The 21293-nt window shown below is 41.7% G+C and overlaps 4 non-coding genes and 1 pseudogene across 4 annotated transcripts; all 5 read right to left on the reverse strand.

Annotated features, from left to right (window-relative positions):
• Positions 1–6352: 6352 nt before the first annotated feature.
• LOC130112156 (small nucleolar RNA U3) lies at positions 6353–6568 on the reverse strand. The gene has a single exon (XR_008810197.1). It is a non-coding gene; the product is annotated as a small nucleolar RNA U3 (small nucleolar RNA).
• Positions 6569–8527: 1959 nt separating this feature from the next.
• On the reverse strand, positions 8528–8705 carry LOC130112161 (small nucleolar RNA U3; annotated as a pseudogene).
• A 1021-nt stretch (positions 8706–9726) lies between these two features.
• Positions 9727–9947, reverse strand: LOC130112158 (small nucleolar RNA U3). Its single transcript, XR_008810199.1, has one exon. It is a non-coding gene; the product is annotated as a small nucleolar RNA U3 (small nucleolar RNA).
• Positions 9948–12987: 3040 nt separating this feature from the next.
• Positions 12988–13198, reverse strand: LOC130112157 (small nucleolar RNA U3). The gene has a single exon (XR_008810198.1). It is a non-coding gene; the product is annotated as a small nucleolar RNA U3 (small nucleolar RNA).
• A 7245-nt stretch (positions 13199–20443) lies between these two features.
• LOC130112162 (small nucleolar RNA U3) lies at positions 20444–20649 on the reverse strand. The gene has a single exon (XR_008810200.1). It is a non-coding gene; the product is annotated as a small nucleolar RNA U3 (small nucleolar RNA).
• Positions 20650–21293: the final 644 nt, after the last annotated feature.

The following is a 21293-nucleotide window of genomic DNA, read 5'->3' on the forward strand; positions in this document are numbered from 1 at the left end:
CCATGAGAATAGTACAGCAACACTACAAAAACGTGATAAAAGGAGAAATGGATAAATTCAACCTATCCACACGGGACTAGGATGGCCCGTTCCAGGTAGCCTCATCCTCGGCAAGGAAAGGCCTAGGCTGCCACTTGCGGGAGGAGACGATTGACGACAAACAATATTCATCTCCAAATTGACAGACTTCGAGGCTGAGGACAGCCAATCGAAGCCACCAAACGCCCAAGTCAATCACCAATGGCGGGGCCATCTGGTACAACGAAGCTTGTGGTCACCCAAGTCCATGTGCCGCCGAATCGCATCACGGGGGCAGAAAACAGCAAACAACCTCCCCCACGCAAACAATGAGTGATCGCCCACAGCCGTCTACGGCCCCACAGCTGCAACTGAGGACCAGCAAGGCCGCGGAGATCAGGGGAGACTGGTCAGCTGAAAAACAGGACTATACTCCCCACACCACCACCGCAGGCACCATCCCCAAAAGAACAGAGGCAGGGAAGGAACCACACTGGAATACCCACCCAACAGACTGATCCATATGGGAATCCAGACCAAATAAACACTCCTACAGGACGAGGCGGGACCGTCCCAACAACAACTCACCAAGCCTGACTGGTCTGACCCTCATGCCAAATCACACAACAGCTAAACAGAGCTGTCTGGAAGTGGACGCCGGACGAAAAATAAACCTGACCACTATACCCCAGACTATCTGGCAAACAAAACAAATGCCAAGACTAAAAGGTTTAACATAAGCACAAGCAAAACTGTACTGATAATGGGAGACTCAAATGCTGCCAAATTCCCACCTTTCGACTTGGCTAACCTACAAATTGACAGTTATCCGGGAGCCACATTCAGACATGCGGAGAGCACAACCAACAAAGCCACCCACTCCAACACATTGGAAGAGGCGATTGTGTCCTTTAGGCTAAGTAATAGATCACAAAAACTGAAAAGACCACCATCAAGCAGTTTCAGGGGGCATCAGAGCAGCAAAAAGCAAATTCCCACAGGCCAATGTGCAGATACCCATGATTAATTACTCCACAAGCCTCCTGCTGGGGGAACAAACAAACCTACAAAAACTGAATGAATACATCAAAGGCAACTCCAACCATGCCACCACTAAATAGGACTCTCTTCGAGACTTATAGAAGGACAAGGTGCACTGGACTCCACAGACGGCAATATAATTACTGACAAAACTGGTTGGAGTATTTTAATTAAAAGTCCCCACAAGCCTGCCGATACAGGACGGGAATGAAAATGTAGTACTAGCGAAAAACTTTCTCCTAACTTCCCCACAATTAACCCTACTGAAGAGGAATAAAATTCATTCCAACTAAGTAACAAAAAGCATAATGGAACAGATCAGAAGGGACATTCAACAATGCCACAGAATACTGAAACTAGCAGTGTATTACAAGGACAGCACAGATGCAGAGCCCCTGCCATTCGCTCCCAAGTCGGAATAGACTCCTAACAGCACGCTGCTGGCAGAAATCGCGACCCTCATTGTGGCCAATTTGAATTATTTCGACAAATTCTTCCGCATACAGCATGTAGTAAAACCTAATAGTACAAAAGACAGCCTTATCAGAACTCCTCGATAACAGACAGATCATTAAACCAGCCGACAAGGAGTGCAATTGTCATGGCCAGAGAACAGTATCTGTGGAAAGCATAAAGACGACAATTACTACCTAAAACTGAGGAAACCCCATCTATCTGGACACAGTCCCATTAGTTTGAAGCAAGCAAAATTTTATTTACATCATTTTATTTACATCACTGTTAAACACCGTTACAAAGTGCTCTACATTACATATACAAAATGTGAACAAATACATAAAGTGAATGAAATCTTTAATATATTATATATATATATATATATATATATATATATATATATATATATATATATAGAACCGGTAGTAACAGACCAAGCTAAAAAAACAAAACAGAAGTCAAACGTGGGAATCCATTAAAAGATGGGTTTTTAGAAGCCGCTTAAAACAATCGAAGATTTAGCAAATTTAATAGATTATTCCAGAGGCTTGGGGCTGAAACTGCAAAGGCGAAGTCATATTTTGTTTTGCAGTTGGAATAAGCAATAGATAAAAGACTGATGCCATCATGTTTACACAATTTGTAATATTCGTCTACCTTTTCCAAGACCAATGTTATGATTGAGAACTCATTTTAACTGCATTTGTTATGTATACATCATTTCATATATTACAAGTAATAGTACTATCATTTTGAAGTCTCAGCTTAAGGTTACGTATACATATGTATACATCAGGAAGACTCTTAAGCAGTACTGGCAAGCAATTGTATTACATGCAACTATGATTTGTATTGAGACTTATTTTGACAGCCGATTTTAATGTTGAGGGGCAAATCCTGTTGGGTTTCTCTCACATAAATTAGATGAAGGGAAGATCTCCGCAAGCAAGCAACTAACAAGACTTCATGTGTAATGAAAGTTTGTCGTATATAGCGAACTTTGAGAAGTTAATATTTACAAACAAGATTTGACGACTTCCCTGTCGTAGCATGCAGCCAACGAGGTGTAACCCCCCTGATTTTCGCTGCCCTAGAAAGAGTTAATGCATGTCCATGCAGTCCCCTGTAGAGGGCGCTAGCAGCCTGTCCAAATGGAAAATTACTAGGCATTGTCAGATCAGAACGAGTGTAAAAGATTGACTGCAGACCTTTCTTGAGCTGCAGACGAATGAACCAAAGTCCAACTCGTAGAAGCTGGAACACAGATACAAAATTTATGCCTTTGTTACCCTTACTCATTTAAGTTTACCAGTTTAAATTAATTAATCCCGTTTGGATTGCTTGCTTGGAAACATGTTTTCTTTATTTGCCCGGATTCTTCAGTGAGTTTCTACAGTAGCTAACCATGTGCTCGTTTAGCCATGTTTGTCTTTTTTCTATCCATGCACTGTAGTAGCATAGTAGTTGTCTTATAATGTGTAGGCCTGTTAGGCCTAGAACTGGAGAACCTAGAACATTTCATTACAAGAACCAATCGGAGGATTTTCAGATAGCCTATATGAATGTGAAATGTTATACGATTCCACTGTGATTTGTACTTGTTAGCTGCAAGGACCTTCACTAGCTTCGTTTTGTTTCCTAATTCCATTATTTGGGAATGTGAAAGATTGATTCAAATATTCTAGATCTGGTGCTTTAAAGAGTAGAGACTTATTTTCTACCCTGCGGTATGCAGGTTGGTTTTTGTGTGTACTGGATTCCTTCCTCAAGAGAAGGGAGCAGCAAGCCCTGTGACCCACGAGGCGTAGACAGCACGTGGAAGAGTGGCGTCTTGCTTCTCCATTGAGGACGACCAGGCGAGACAGACAAGACCGTTTTGGAGATCTCCATTTTTGTGAATTAACACTACACACACTACCCAGGTAGTTTCAGACTTATCTTTTCATGTTTTCTCTTTTTGACCAGAGCTCCGAGTCTACACACTGAAAAGACATTACAGACAGACCAAAAGGGGTTTGACCTTTATTCTTTATTATTTTCCTTGACCATTCAAAGTGCACTTGTATTGTTATGTTTAATAAATGCCGGCCGTTTCTCTTTTTATAATACTGTTGTCTGAATAATATTCTTTTCCAATGCCTCCTTAGCCAAACCTATTTTAGATTATTTAGCCCAGTTTGCTTTATAACCCATTTTCTGAGTCATAGGCATTTTCTTTGTATGTTACGTCAATATATGTTACGCAACATGGAGCGTATACCATTTTTTCCACGTGAAGCTATTATGGTCTTCATGGGTCATTAATACTGTCAGTTTTCATGGTGGATTTGGAGGCGAAGACAACTTTCAAATAAACCAGTAGCGAGAAAGCCACTTGTGTCTGTGCTTTGAGGGAAATATAACTGAGGTTTGAGGATCAGAGTGGTCTGAAAGTGAAATGAGAAGATCGCAAATATAACTGGGGGCAAGATCATGCAGTGCTTTAAATGTAATCAATAAACTCAAGATTATTCTGAACTTTACAAGAGGCCAATGAAGAGATGCAAGAATAGGGGTAATATGGGACCTACAACTAGTTCTAGTTAGTTTAGCAACTGCATTTTGAACCAACTGTAGATGATTTAAAGTAGCATAGTTGAGGCCAGAGTAGAGAAAGTTACATTAATCTAGAAGGGAGAAAGTGTGAATTAATTTTTCGATGTCTTTAAAAGTGATTTTTGCAATATTTTGTAGCTGAAGGAAACAGGATTGGACAACCTTAGTAACATGGTGATCAAAAGACACTGGTCAAAGAGGACACCAAATTTTTAGCGGTAGGTTTCATGTTTGAATGAAGTGGACCAATAAACTGACTTCCTATATGTCTGTATAACATTGATTGTAAAATTTCAATGAATAAAATTTGTGAAAAAAGAAAAAAGTACCGGATCAAACATCTACTGCTCGTCATTTTACTCAGCCATTACCCGAGTCCATCATAACATCTTCTATTACAGTATTACCGTATGGTACAGCAGCACAGACAGTCAAACACGAAAAAACTGCAGCGGATTGTCAACAAGGCATCCAAAATCATAAGCAACCCATTCCCCTCAGTTGAATCTCTACATACTAACTGGACTGTAAAGCAAGCAAAGATCACCTGCGACCCCTCACATCACCTCTTCCAGCTCCTCTCAGGGAAGCGCTACAGGTCACCGTCAACCAAGACTACACGCTTTGCAAACAGTTTTTTTCTCCCTATCCATCAAGACTCTGAATTCCTCCCTATAGTCCCATCCTCACACACCATTGGCATAAATACCACCATTCATCTGTTATACCTGATATGTTTATTTCTGCTACTGTGTAACTATTGTTCATGATTTGTGGAGTGTCTGTTGTTGTACATGTATATATTGTGCTGCAGAATCAAAATGTAGCAAAAACTAATTCCACCGGTTTTGCTCGTGTGGCTAATAAAATTATTTACCAAAAAGCATATCTTCAAATCAACTTGTCTCTGCTCTATACTATTATATCTAACTATACTATGTCCTATACTCTGTTCTCTGCTCTATACTATCTAACGATTATATTACATCTATCTACACTCCATGTTCTCTGCTCTATACTGTATTTATTATATCTATCAAATACCATGTTGCGCGCACGCACACACACACACTACAAGTTCCTCTCACAGCTGGGGAGAACAGTTACTAAATAAAGGGGGGCACATCTTTGTTAGGACCTTGGTTTGGTATGGACCCAAGTACAGAAAAAAAAATAAAGACAGAAACCAGGCTTCAAACAATAATCCAGTCTTTCACTTGACAAACTCACCAGGAACAAACAATAAACCAGCCTTTATGACTTGACAAACTAAATCAGGAACAAATAACCCAGTCTTCATGACTTGAGACCCTAACTCAGGAACATGTGCTTGCACATTGTTTTTAATGACAATAAAACTGAAAATAATCCAGTCTTTATGACTTGACATACTAAATCTGGAACAAACAATAATCCAGTCTATGACCTGACAAACTAAACCAAGTACAAACAATAATCCAGTCTTTATGACTTGATAAACTAAATCAGGAACAAATAATAATCCAGTCTTTATGACTTGACAAACTAAACCAGGAACAAACAAACCGGTCTTTATGACGAGACAAACTAAATCAGGGGCAAATGTCCCCCAAAGTATTTTTGGGGGATGCTGGTTTTTGTTAAAATTTGTTTGGGCACTATTTGGGTATGTGTAGTGAGGGGAGCTTGTTGCTGGTGGGTATACTGTAAAATATCACAACAACAAAGACGAACTCTTAAGCTAACAATGGCAATGACATTTCTGATGGGAAGTACCAAGCTTCTCGGAGTGACAGTTTTGGATAAAGTGTACAGATGGCTCTTTCTATATGTTGCGGTTGAGGTATGTTTTGGGTTATAGTGGAGCGGATAAAAGCCAAACTCGAGTGGAATTGTGCAAATTATGATACAAGCATGAAATTTGGTGCATTTCTTCTCCACAGGCTTCCAATCAAATCTGTCCGATTGGCCACTTGAAAGTCCAAGATGGAGTCCATTTTTCAAGATGGCTGTCAAATTAGCCTCCAAAAATGGCTTTATCTATTTTGTGTTGTTTTTTGGCTTGATTGATCTTGGTGTCAATTCCTCTGTTTTCAAGCCTGTTGGGTTGGATTTTTAATATAGTAACAAATTTTATATACCAAATTAATGAGTAGGTGTGTTTTTTTTATTGTACTTTTCTGCAATTTAATGTTTTTAGGGTTAGGACTAAGGTTGAGATTTGGATAAAATTGATGAATTCTTGCATTTTTTTTCCCTTTTTACCACTCAGAACATGCTCCTTCCCTTGATGCTCCCATAAAAAGGAACACTGAACGGTCACCAAAAGCACAGAGCTTGTGATTAAACCACTTCTCTGTACCAGGTTCGCACTCAGGAAGAAGCACCCCAGCTCATCATTGTGGGCGGCGGGACTCACTCTTTAGAAAAACATTTCTCAATATGAGAACTAAAGAAATTATCCCCGAAATTAGGATGAGGTGTAGATAAACCTAACGGGTGGCTCCATATCTTTCAGTTAGCGTTGGGATAAGGGTTCTATCTGCTCTGGCAGACAATCCTACAGAGCCACAGCAATACAGACTAACTCGTCGCGATAGCCAAGCTATCCATGGCAATGGCATTTCTAAAGCAAAGAACCGAGCTTTTCAGAGTAAAAGCTTTGCATAAAATTAACAGACAGCGCTTTCTACATGTTTCACTTGAGGTAGGGTTTGGGATTATCTGCTCAGTCAAACAATCCTACAAAAAAATACAACAGAGAATAACTCGACAGTAGCCAATCTATCCATGACAGTCATTTCTGAGGGAAAGTACTGACCTTTTCTGAGTGAAACGTTTGGATAAAATTAAAAGATGGCTCACAGTCATGTTTTTTCTTCTTTTTTTTCCTCTTTCATTATTTCAGGATGTCTCTCCTATCTTTTATTTATTTTCGGTCTGGTTGTGCTTGTTTCGTTCGCATTCTGATTTAATGTCCATGTTATTTCAAACTGAAATACTTGTTTATATGTTTTATTATTGTGAAGAAAAACTTAATCATAAAGAAAAAAAAAGATGGCTCTTTCTATATCTTTCGGTTAGGGATGAGTTAGGCTAAGAGTTTTATCTGCTCAGGCAGACAATACCTCAGCAACAGCGACTACCTCTTCACAGTTGCTAAACTAACCATGGCAAAGACATTTCTGATGGAAAGTACAGAGCTTCATGGAGTGAAGGGTTAGGCGGACAATCCCTCAGAAATACAACAGCGACAGAGACCAACTCTTCGTGGTAGCCAAGATAACCACGGCAATGGCATTTTTGAAGGAAAAACCGAGCATCTTGGAGTGAAAGTTTTGGACAAAATTAACGGATGGCTCTTCTTACATGTTTTGGTTGGGTTAGGGTAAGTGTGTTACCTGTTTAAGCAGATAATCGCACAGAGAATACCATAGCAACAGAGACTAACTTCATTGTAACCAAGCTAACCACGGCAATGGCATTTCTGATGGAAAGTAGAGGTACTCGTAAAAATTTCGAATAAAATTACCGAACGGCTCTTTCAACATATTTCACTTAGTATAAGGGTTTTATCAGCTCAGGTAGTCAATCGCACAGAGAATACCAGAGCAACGTAGACCAACTCTTCGCAGTAGCCAAGCTAACCACGGCAATGGCATTTCTGATGGCAAGTACCAAGATTCTTGGAGTGAAAGTTTTGGATAAAATTAATGGATGGCTCTTTCTACATGTTTCACTTATGGTAAGAGTTTTATCAGCTCAGGCAGACAATCGCACAGAGAATATCACAGCAATAGAGACTAACTCTTCGCAGTAGCCAAGCTAACCACGCCAATTGCATTCCTGAAGGAAAGAACCAAGCTTCTCGTAGTAAACGTTTTGGATAAAAATCAACGGATGGTCCTTGCTACATGTTTTGGTTGACGTAGTGTTTGAGTTTAGGGTCAAGTTTTTCTGCTCAGGCGGACAGTGCCCAAGCGCTGGCTTAGCGATACCCCAATATGAGAGTTATGGAGAGATTGATGGGTTCAATTTGGATGTTTTTTCTTCTTTACAACTGATCTGCCACTGTCCTGTATCTTGATTAGTTTATCCCGTGTTAAACTTGAAAAGTTGCTGGTGAGGTTTGGAGCATTATACATTTTTTTTAAAAATTGAAGTTCTTTGCTATGGCAGTTTGTTTTTAGAGTTATGTTTCAATAAAATTGATAGATCTCTCCATTTTACCAATCAGAGGATGCATCTTGACTCAAAAGCACACAGCTTGAGATTATCCACCGTTTATTCGGTTTTAAACTTGAAAAGTTGTTGGTGGGGTTTGGAGCATTATAAATGATTTTTTTTTTAATTGAAGTTCACTGCTATTGCAGTTTAATGTTTTTAGGGTTAGGTTTAAAATAAAAGTAATTGATGGCTTTCTCAATTTTTTTCTTTTACCATTCAGAGCACGCCCTTTGCCTCAAAAGCACAGAGCTTGTAATCAAATCACTTCTCTGTACCTGCTTCATGCTCAGGAAGAAGCACCGCAGCTCATCATCGTGGGTGGCGGACTCACACTTAGAAACATTTTTCAAACCAAGAACGACAGAAATGACCGCTGAAAGTGTAGTCTTCTGAATCTTTTGGTTAGGATTAGGTTTGCATAATTTGACGGAAATGGCATTTCTGATGGAAAGTACCGAGCTTCTCAAAATGAAAGTTTTGGATAAAATTAACGGCTGTCTCTTTCTACATCTTTTGGCCAGGGTTGGCGTAGGGTTACAGTGAGGGTTTTTCCTACTCAAAAGTAATTCCACAAACAATACCACAGCAACAGACAGTCTGCCTGAGCAGATAAAACTCTTATACTAAACCTATCCCAACTCTTACAGAAAGATGTAGAAAGAGCCATCCGTTAATTATATCCAAACCTTAAGCTCCGTGACAGTATTTTCCGTCAAATACCATTGCCGTGGTTAGCTTGACTTCTGCTAAGAATTAATCCCACAAAGAATACCATAGCAACAGAGACTGTCTTGGCAGTTGCCAAGCTAACCATTGCAATGGCATTTCTGATGGAAAGTACAGAGCTTCTCGGTGTGAAAGGTTTGGATAAAAAAAATCAACATACGGCTCTTTCAACACGTAAGGGTAGGGTTTGTGTTAAGGTAAAGGTTTTACCTGCTCGGGCAGAAAATCCCACAGCAACAGAGATTAACTCTTCATGTTAGCCACGCCAACCATGGCAATGGCATTTTTGGTGGGAGATACTAGGCTTCTCCGAGTGAAAGGTAAGGGTTAGAATTGAATGCCAGAGCCAACACATGTCAACCAGGCGCCTCAACAATGCCCAAATACTGGCTTACAGATACCCCCAGGTTTAGGGTTACGAATTTGGAGAGTTTGATGGATTGGGTATAGGATCTATTTGGAGGTTGTTTATTCTTTACACTTGATCCCCCATTGTCTTCCCTCTTGATTAGTTTATCCCGTTTTAAACTTGAAAAGTTGTTGGTGGGGTTTGCAGCAGTACAAGTGGGTTTCTTTTATTGAATTGCACTTCTACAATCGTCATGTTTTTAGGGTTTGGACTAAGTTTTAGGGGTAGGTTTAAATAAAATTGACGAATTTCTACATTTTTGCCCCTCCTTTTTAACCACACAGAGCATGCTCCTTCCTCTTGATAACTCCATAAAAGCAACACTGAACGGTCACCAAAAGCACAGAGTGAGTGATTAAACCACTTCTCTGTACCTGCTTCGCGGTCAGGGAGAAGCACCCCAGGCTCATCATGGTGGGTGGCGGGACTCACACTTTAGAAAAACATTTCTCAAGATAAAAACTAAAGAAATTATCTCTGAAATAAGTATTAGGTTTTGATAAACTCAATGGATGGCTCTATATCTTTTGGTTACAGTTGGGCTAAGAGTTTTATCTGCTCTGGCAGACAATCCTACAGACAATACCACAGCAATAGAGACCAACTCGTCGCAGTAGCCAAGCTAACCACGGCAATGGTATTTCTGATGGAAAGTAGAGAGCTTCAGAGTAAAAGCTTTGCATAAAATTAACGGACAGCGCTTTCTACAGGTTTCGCTTGAGGTAGGATTTGGGTTAGGGTAAGGGTTTTATCTGCTCAGCCACACAATCCCAAAGAAAACACCACAGTAACAGAGACCAACTCTTCATAGTAGCCAAACTAACCACAGCAAAGTCATTTCTGATGGAAAGTACCGAGCTTCTCGGAGTGATAGTTCCGGATGAAATTAACAGACGACTCTTTCTACATGTTTCACGTAAGAGTTTTATCTGCTCAGCCAGATAATCCCAAAGAAATACCACAGCAACAGACAGTCTTGGTGGTAGCCAATGGCATTTCTGATGGAGAGTAGCAAGCTTCTCGCAGCGATAGTTTTGGCTAAAATAAACGGATGGCTCTTTCTACATGTTTCAGTTGGTTTAGTGTAAGTGTTTTACCTGCTCAGGCAGACAATCCCACACAAAATAGCACAGCAACAGCGACTAACACTTCACGGTAGCCAAGCTAAACCCAGCAAGGAAAATTCAGAAATAAAGTGCCGACTTTCTCGTACTCGAAATTTTGGATCAAACTAACTGACGTTCTTCATGTTTTGGTTGAGGTAGGGTTTGGTTAAGGGTTTTATCGGCTCAGGAAAACTCTCACAGGAACAGAGACTAACCCTTCGCAGTAGCAAAGCTCACCACGGCAATGGCATTTCTGATGGAAAGTACCCAGCTTCTCAGAGTGACAGTTTTGGATCTTATTGCCGTATGCTCTTTCTACAACGTTTCGTTTTGGTTAGCTTAAGTGTTTTACCTTCTCAGGCAGACAATCCCACAGCAACAGAGACTAACTTCGTCGTAGCCAAGCTAAACACAGCAATGGCACTGCTCTTCTCAAGTATCGACTTTCGGAGTGACAGTTTCGGAAAAAGATTTCACGGAGGCCGTTTCTACATGTTTCACTTGGAGTAAGGGTTTTATCAGCTCAGGCAGACAATCGCACAGAGAATACCACAGCAACAGAGACTAACTCTTCGTAGTAGCCAAGCTAACTACGGCAATGGCATTACTGATGGAAATTACCAAGCTTCTTGGAGTGAAAGTTTTGGATAACATTAATGGACGGCTCTTACTAAATGTTTCATTTATAGTAAGGATTTTCTCTGTTCAGGCGGACAATCCCGCAGATATTACAATAGCAACAGAGACCAACTCTTCGTGGTAGCCAAGCTAACCACGGCAATGGCATTTCTGATGGAAAGGACCAAACTTCTCGGAGTCAAAGTTTTAGATAACATTAATGGACGGCTCATTCTACATGTTTCACTTATGGTAAGGGTTTTACCTGTTCAGTCGGACAATCTCGCAGAAATACAACAGCAAGACTCTTCGTCGTAGCCAAGCTAACCACGGCAATGGCATTTCTGATGGAAAATACCAAACCTCTGAGTATACGTTTTAGATAAAATTAATGGACGGCTCTTTCTACATTTTTCGCTTAGTTGTAAGGGTTTTATCAGCTCAGCCAAACAATCACACAGAGAATACCACAGCAACAAAGTCCAACTCTTCGCAGTAGCCAAGCTAACCACAGCAATGGCATTTCTGATGGAAAGTACCAAGCTTCTTGGAGCAATAGTTTTGGATGAAATTAATGGACGGCTCCGTCTACATATTTCGCTTAATTATAAGGGTTTTATCAGCTCAGGCAGTCAATCGCACAGAAAATACCACAGCAACAGAGAAAACTCTGTAGTAGCCAAGCTAACTACGGCAATGGCATTCCTGATGGAAAGTACCAAGCTTCTCGGAGTGAAAGTTTTGGAAAACATTAATGTTTCGCTTAGATGTAAGGGTTTTCCTTGTTCAGTCAGACAACCGCACAGAGAATACCACAGCAACAGAGACTAACTCTTCGCAGTAGCCAAGCTAACCATCGCAATGGCATTTCTGATGGAAAGTACCAGGCTTCTCGGAGTGAAAGTTTTGGTTAACATTAATGGACGCCTCTTTCTACATGTTTCACTTATGGTAAGGGTTTTATCTGTTCAGGCGGACAATCCCGCAGAAATACAACAGCAACAGAGACTGTCTGCCTAAGCAGATAAAACCCTTATACTAAACCTAACCCTTACAAAAAGATGTAGAAAGAGCCAGCCGCTAATTATATCCGAACCACAAGCTCCGAAACACTCATCTTCCACCAGAAATACCATTGCCGTGGTTGGCTCCTGCTAAGAATTAATCCCACAAATAATACCATAGCAACAGAGACTGTCTTGGCGGTTGCCAAGCTAACCACTGCAGTGGCATTTCTGATGGGAAGTAGAGTTTCTCGGTATGCAAAATTTGGATAAAATTAACAGACGGCTCTTTCAACATGTTTGGGTTGGGTTAGGGTTTGTATTAGGGTAGAGGTTTTACCTGCTCAGGCAGCAAATCCCACAGAAAACCCCACAGCAAGAGACCAACTCTTCACAGTAGCCAAGCTAACCACGGCTCCAGCATTTCACACTGAATATACTAGGTTAACTTTATGGTTAGGGTTGAATGCCAGAGCCAACACATGTCAACTGACCACCTCTGCCAATGCCCAAGTGCTGGATTAGAAACACCCCCAGGATTAGGGTTAGGGATATGGATAGAGTTTGATTGGTTCAGTCTGGAGGCAATTTGGGTGTTTATTCGTTACAACTGATCTCCCAGTCTTATATCTTGATTACTTTATCCCGTTTTAAACTTGAAAAGTTGTTGTTGGGGTTTGGAACAATACAAGTGTTTGTTGTTTGTTTTTTTCAAATTGACCTTTTCTGCAATTGCAATTTAATGTTTTAAGAGTTAAGACTAAGGTTTAGATCAAATTGATCAATTTCTGCACTTTTTTTCCTTTTTACCACTCAGAACATGCTCCTTCTCTTGATGCTCCCATAAAAGGAACATTGAACGTCATCTAAAGCACAGAGCTTGTGATTAAACAACTTCTCTGTACCCGCTTAGCGCTCAGGAAGAAGCACCCCAGCTCATCATCGCGGGTGGCGGGACTCACTTTAGAAAAACCTCTCACGATAAAAACTAAAGAACTTATCCCCGAAAGTAGGATTAGGTTTGGCTAAACGTAACGAATGGCTCTATATCTTTCGGTTAGGGTTCGGGCAAGGGTTTCATCTGCTCTGGCACATAATCCTACAGAGAATACCACAGCAAAACACCAACTCGTCACAGTAGCCAATCTAACCACGGCAATGGCATTCCTGATCGAAAGTACCAAGCTTCTCGGAGTGAAAGTTTTAGATAACATTAATGGACGGCACTTTCTACATGTTTCACTTATGGTAAGGGTTTTATCTGTTCAGTCGGACAATCCCGCAGAAATACAATAGCAACAGAGACCAACTCTTCGTGGTAGCCAAGCTAACCACGGCAATGGCATTTCTGATGGAAAGTATCAAACTTCTTGGAGTAAAAGTTTTGCTTAAAATTAATGGACGGCTCTTTCTACATGCTTCGCTTAGTTGTAAGGGTTTTATCAGCTCAGGCAGACAATCGCACAGAGAACACCACAGCAACAGAGACGAGCTCTTCGTGGTAGCCAAGCTAACCACAGCAATGGCATTTCTGATGGAAAGTACCAAGCTTATCGGAGTGAAAGTTTTGGATAACATTAATGGACGGCTTTTCTACACTTTTCGCTTAGGGTAAGGGTTTTATCAGCTCAGGCAGTCAATCGCACAGAGAATACCACAGCAACAGAATCTAACTCTTCGCAGCAGCCAAGATAGCCACGGCAATGGCATTTCTGATGGAAAGTACCAAGCTTCTCGGAGTGAAAGTTTTGGATAAAATTACTGGACGGCTCTTTCTACACTTTTCGCTTAGGGTAAGGGTTTTATCAGCTCAGGTAGACAATTGCACAAAAAAAAAATACCACAACAGAGAATAACTCTTAGCAGTAGCCAAGCTATCCATGTCCTAGTCATTTCTGATGGAAAGTACTGAGCTTTTCCAACTGAAAGGTTTGGATAAAATTAACAGTTTGCTCTTTCTACATCTTTCGGTTAGGGATGAGTTTGGCTAAGAGTTTTATCTGCTCAGGCAAACAAGCCATACTGACAATACCACAGCAACAGTGACTACCTCTTCGCAGTAGCATGTCTGAACATAGTTTCAGATAAAACTAACGGATCGCTCTTTCTACATGTTTCGGTTGGGATAGGGCAAGGTTTTTACCTGCTCAGGCAGACAATCCCACACAGAATACCTCAGCAACAGAGACTAACTCTTCGCAACAGCCAAACTAACCATGGCAATGGCATTCCTGATGGAAAGTACCAAACTTCTTAAAGTGAAAGTTTTGGATAAAATTAATAGATGGCTCTTTCTACATGTTTCACTTATGGTAAGGGTTTTACCCGTTCAGTCGGACAATCCCGCAGAAATACAACAGCAGCCTCCTCTTCGTCGTAGCCAAGCTAACCACGGCAATGGCATTTCTGATGCAAAGTACCAAGCCTCTGAGTGTATACGTTTTAGATAAAATGGACGGCTCTTTCTACATGTTTCGCTTAGTTGTAAGGCTTTTATCAGCTCAGCCAAACAATCGCACAGAGAATACCACAGCAACAGAGACCAACTCTTCGCAGTAGCCAAGCTAACCACCGCAATGGCATTTCTGATGGAAAGTACCAAGCTTCTCGGAGTGAAAGTTTTGGTTAACATTAATGGACATCTCTTTCTACATGTTTCACTTATGGTAAGGGTTTTATCTGTTCAGGCGGACAATCCCGCAGAAATACAACAGCAACAGAGACTGTCTGCCTAAGCAGATAAAACCCTTATACTAAACCTATCCCAACCCTTACAAAAAGATGTAGAAAGAGCCAGCCGCTAATTATATCCGAACCACAAGCTCCGAAACACTCCGTATCTTCCACCAGAAATACCATTGCCGTGGTTAGCTTGGCTCCCAAGAATTAATCCCACAAATACCATAGCAACAGAGACTGTCTTGGCGGTTGCCAAGCTAACCACTGCAATGGCATTTCTGATGGGAAGTACAGAGCTTCTCTGTTGCATTGTTCATATTTATGTCACGGATGTCTAGCTACATACTTGTTTGGTATGTTAATATACTTTTGTTGAGTTAGACTGCAGGAGCAAACAGACGTCCAGTCGTACTTGGTGGGGCAGGAAGAGAACTTTATTGCACATGCGCAGAAGTCATACACACACACAAATGGATACCCGCAAGGACCAAAATAGCTGCTTATAGCGCAGTAAATAATACAGTGGCTGACTGGCTGTATATGTGAGACTGCACATTATGTTCAACACCCTCACTCAGGCTCACCTTTACAGACTTACATGAAAAGAAAAACAGGTCTTCCTTAAAACATAAATTACCTATGCCGGTAATTAACATAACGGTAACATTATTCCTTGAATAACAACTCAGGATGCCCCAACTTTATTGTTGTTTGATACTTCTGGGTTATCCATGTTTCCCCAAACAAACATCTGAACTTCTCAAACTTTGCTTTTGTCAGTGGTTTGGTCAACACGTCGGCCATCATGTTTTCTGTGGGACAGTATTCAATGGATATTTTACCATCAATATGTGCGGCTCGCACAAAATGATATGTTTGCTCCGTTGCCTACATACTGGATTTTTGGACAGAGCAATCGTCCCCTGATTGTCTTCGAATATTCTCACTGGTGTGTGCTGCCTATCCTTATTCATCCCTTGAAGTAATTGAACAAGATATAGGCTCTTGGGCAGTGGCTGCTAGAGCCATGTACTCCGCCTCGCATGTTGACAAAGCCACTGTTGGTTGTTTCCTAGTCTTCCAGGATACAACTGGACCCTCTGACCAAGCTAAAACAGTACCCAGTAGTACTCCTGTCATTTTGGTCTGACGCCCAGTCGGCATCACTATAACCCTCTAGTTTAAGGTCTTTGTCAATTCTTTTGTAACATAGCTCATATTCAGTTGTGCCCTTCAAGTAACGTAGCACCTGTTTAGCTGTTACCCAGTGTTGTTGTTTTGGCTGTGCTAAGTGTTGTGACAACTTGCTGACCACCCAGCTTAGGTCTGGTCTGGTAGAGGTCATTATGTAGATCAGACTGCCAACTATCTCTCTGTAACCTGTGGCATCTACAACCTCACCCTCATCAAAATTTAGCTTTTGCTCACAGGGTGTTGACCTCAGTTTACAGTCGGACATGCCAAACCTCTGTAGCACCTTTGCAATGTGTCTTGCCTGACTCATCTTGATTTCTCCCTTTTTCTGTGTGAAATCAATACCCAAGAAATGTTTAAGCTCCTCTAGATCCTTCATTTTGAACTTCATTTTCAGCATTTCCTTTACCTCACTGATCAAGTTGTTGTTGTTGGCTGCAATTATTAAATCGTCCACCCAAATAATCAGGATCACCTTCTCATTTTCAGATTGTTTATCATATACACAATTGTCGGCCGCATTCTGGATAAATCTGTTTTCTACTAGGTGATCATGTAGGAGTTTGTTCCAGTTGCGCCCTGATTGTTTCAGGCCATACAACGACTTGTTCAGCTTACAAACCAAACGATCATCAGTGTTGGACTCAACTATGAATCCCTCCGGCTGTTCTATATATACACCTCAGTCCATCGGGGCATGTAGGTACGCAGTTTTCACGTCCATCTGATGGAGCACTAGGTCGTCTTGTGCCGCCATCTGCATCAGAATTCTCACTGACGTCATGTTAGCAGTTGGGGAGAATGTCTCTTTATAATCTATCCCCTCTATCTGGCTATAGCCCTTAGCTACATATCTAGCTTTGTATGTTTCAGATTCATCATGGTTCTCTTTAATCGTAAAGACCCAGCGACCTCCCACAACAGTTTTCCCTTTAGGAAGTGTGGTCAATGTGAACGTTTCGTTCTCTTTTAAAGAGTTAATCTCTTCTTCCATTGCGTCAGCCCACTTCTGAGACTTATTAGAGCTCATGGCCTCCTTGAATGTGTTTGGTACCCCAAATACAGCTCTATAAAAAATAATCCACATCTTGCTCGTCAGTACATTCTGCTTTACACTGGTATTCTTCAAGATATTTTGGGGTCTTCCTCTCTCTAGTTGGGTAGCGGTTTCTGCCCTCACTATCCCCCTGGTTATTAGAAAGTGTACCACTTTCACCTCCTGTACCTGTAATCTGGGGCTGCTCATCAGTCCTAACTGGTACTACATCAGGCTCGTATGAGTCTATATCCTCATAGCTGTCTCCATCGTTGTGTGGACCCGTTTGTGTCTGGCAGTCTCTGTTGCTCTTCTGTATGAACTTAACTAATCTATGCTTTGACACTTTTCCTGTTTTTGGATAATATACATTGTATGCAGGGCTGTATTTATCATATCCTATGAAAATGCCCTTCTCGCACCTTGGATCCAGTTTCTTTTTGTCTTGTCTATAGGCATAGCACTCAGTGCCAAAAACCATCATATGGGAAATATTTGGTGTTTTCCCTGTGAAAGCACTGTATGGGGTTTGCTTTAATCGCTTACAATAGCACCTGTTGCGTATCTGTGCAGCTATCTGCACCGCAAACCTCCATAGCTGTTTTGGCATCTTACTTTCTAGTAGCATACATCGTGCCATGTCAAATAATGTTCTCCAGTGCCGTTCTGATGCGGCGAGTAGGGGGCAATAGTTTGGTGACTAATTTTATTTTCTCTCAGCAGATCTTGGAAACATCCTCCAGTGAACTCTGTACCATTGTCAGACCTAATGGTTTTCACCTGCCCAAAGGAGGCAGTGTCAGCTAAGAATTTTTCGGTAGCCTTAGCTGTATCACTCTTTGACCTCATGAAATATGTCCATGTCATACTGCTATAGTCATCTGTGAAAGCTATGGTGTATTTATACCCATCTTTATCAGTAGGCTCGATCGGGCCGCACAGATTTGTATGGACTAGTTCAAGTATTCCTTTAGCTTTGCTATCAGCCTGTCTATTTCTAGACTCCACAAATTTTCCTTGTGTACATGTTTAACAGTTGAAGTTGGATTTGTCATTTTTTCCCCTTAATCATCATTCCTTCAACTACACCTTCTAGTCTTGAAACATCATCTAAGTTACAATGACCAAGGATTCTGTGCCACGTTTCAATATCATGACATCCTTTGTATCCGTCAACATTATCATCAGTATTATTAGCTGTAGACAAATAATAGTTTCCCAAATACTTCAATGTTAAACTTGGTACCCTCGTTTTTATACCCCATCCAATTTTCACCTTCCTTGAAGTGGATTTCTGCTCCGTTACTTGAGGCTGCTTTAACGGAAAAAATGTCCTGAGGAAACGTCGGGATATACAGGGCCCTCTTCAGTCGTGCTGTCACCTTTCTTCCTTCGCTGTCAATTAAGGTGACTTCAGCTTCTCCTCTGTCCTTGGCAACTCCGATAGCCTTTGTCCCGTCTGCAAGTTCAATCACGTGACTCTTGGGCTTAAAGCCTTTATCGACTGTTTTGAACTTTGTAAAGTCATTTATCATGTGTGACGTCGCGCCACAGTCGACCATCAAACCTGTTGACAGTCCGCCTCACCGGCCTGGTGTCCTCTTTCATCTTGAAGCAATATGACCTGCCTTCCCGGTCATCGGCATCCGCCTCCATTTCTCGGTGGGTGCCGTCTGTCTCTCGGTGCGCTCCCCAGCGTCCGTCCTGGTCCCCCGCTGCACCCTGCTCTGCTCCGATCACTCCCGCGATGGCGTCTCGCTGCTTCCCCCGGCCTCGCGCGTCACCTGCGTTCCGCTCTTCTTGGTTCAGGCATGCTCGTACATGTTTGAGACATATGCCTTTTTTGTGGCATCTGAAGCACTCAATTTCGGCCATGCTTTCTCTACCTCTTCCACGAGAGGTGGTGGCTGCCGTGGCAGCTCTTATCACACTGTCCCCGTCATCACCATTACTCGGCTTGTACCTTTGTGTCTTCAAAGCTCCTTAGTTTTGCCTTAAGTTCACTGAATGTCAGGCTGTCACTACTCTGAGTAATATGAACCACGAACGGTTTGAAAGAGTCCGGCAGTCCTTTCACTACCATTCCCACTTGCAACCCGTCACTTATGTTCTCATCGGTTCCTTTCAACGACGAGAATATTGTCTCTGCACGAACAATATACTCCGGGACGGTCTCGTTGCTTTCCATGCGAAGAGCTGAGAGTTCACAATATAAACTCACCACGCGCGGTTTCCCTTTGCCCGCGTAATGTTCAAGTATCTTCAATGCCGCCCTACCGTCGGCTGCTGCATCCCGCATAATTAGTGACAAGCTCTTGTCTAAAACTTGCACCAGCTCCGCGTACGCTTCCGTTTTTCTTGAAGTCTGCTTCTCTCAACTGGACAGCATTTTCGCCCGCAGCGATAACTGGCACGTTCAGTAGAGTCTCGCTGAGTCCTCTCAACTCCATGTGGGCAAGGAAGCGAGTTTCCCATAACTCGTATCCTCTCTCGTCGCCGTCGAACAAAAGTCTATTAAATCGCTGACTAGACATGGCACTGGGCCCATAACCTGTTGCATTGTTCATATTTATGTCACGGATGTCTAGCTACATACTTGTTTGGTATGTTAATATACTTTTGTAGAGTTAGACTGCAGGAGCAAACATTAGACGTCCAGTCGTACTTGTTGGGGCAGGAAGAGAACTTTATTGCACATGCGCAGAAGTCACACACACGGATACCCGCAAGGACCAAAATAGCTGCTTATAGCGCAGTAAATACAGTGGCTGACTGGCTGTATATGCCAGACTGCACATTATGTTCAACATTGTCAGTATGCAAAATTTGGATAAATTTAACAGACGGCTCTTTCAACACGTTTGGGTTGGGGTTTGTATTAGGGTAGAGGTTTTACCTGCTCAGGCAGCAAATCCCACAGAAAACCCCACAGCAAGAGACCAACTCTTCGCGGTAGCCAAGCTAACCACGGCTCCGGCATTTCACACTGGACATACTAGGTTAACTTTATGGTTAGGGTTGAATGCCAGAGCCAACACATGTCAACTGAGCACCTCTGCCAATGCCCAAGTGCTGGATTAGAAATACCCCCAGGATTAGGGATATGGACAGAGTTTGATTGGTTCAGTCTGGGGGCAATTTGGGTGTTTATTCGTTACAACTGATCTCCCAGTCTTATATCTTGATAACTTTATCCCGTTTTAAACTTGAAAAGTTGTTGGTGGGGTTTGGAACAATACAAGTGTTTGTTTTGTTTTTTTTCCAAATTTAACTTTTCTGCAATTGCAATTTAATGTTTTAAGAGTTAAGACTAAGGTTTAGATCAAATTGATAATTTCTGCACTTTTTTCCTTTTTACACTCAGAACATGCCCCTTCTCTTGATGCGCCCATAAAAGGAACATTGAAGTCATCTAATGCAGAGCTTGTGATTAAACAACTTCTCTGTACCCGCTTAGCGCTCAGGAAGAAGCACCCCAGCTCATCATCGTGGGTGGCGGGACTCACTTTAGAAAAACATTTCTCACGATAACTAAAGAACTTATCCCCGAAATTAGGATTAGGTTTGGCTAAACGTAACAGATGGCTCTATATCTTTCGGTTAGGGTCCGGGCAAGGCTTTCATCTGCTCTGGCACACAATCCTACAGAGAATACCACAGCAAGACACCAACTCGTCGCAGTAGCCAAGCTAACCACAGCAACGGTATTTCTGATGGAAAGTACTGAGCTTTTCAGAGTAAAAGTTTTGCATAAAATTAACGGAGAGAGCTTTCTACATGTTTCACTTGAGATAAGGTTTGGGTTAGGGCTTATCTGCTCAGTCAGACAATCCCACAAAAAAACAAAACAGAGAATAACTCTTAGCAGTAGCCAAGCTATCCATGACAAAGTCATTTCTGATGGAAAATACTGAGCTTTTCCAACTGAAAGGTTTGGATAAAATTAACAGATTGCTCTTTCTACATCTTTCGGTTAGGGATGAGTTAGGCTAAGAGTGTTGCCTGCTCAGGCAAACAACACAACAGACAATACCACATCAACAGGGACTACCTCTTCGCAGTAGCATTTCTGAACATGGAGTGATAGTTTCAGATAAAATTAACGGATTGCTCTTTCTAGATGTTCCGGTTGAGATAGGGTTTTACCTGCTAAGGCAGAAAATACCAATGCAACAGAGAATAACTTCGATAGACAAGCTAACCAC

Source organism: Lampris incognitus, chromosome 4 (assembly GCF_029633865.1).
Source record: "Lampris incognitus isolate fLamInc1 chromosome 4, fLamInc1.hap2, whole genome shotgun sequence".
NCBI classification, from domain to species: Eukaryota; Metazoa; Chordata; class Actinopteri; order Lampriformes; family Lampridae; genus Lampris; species Lampris incognitus.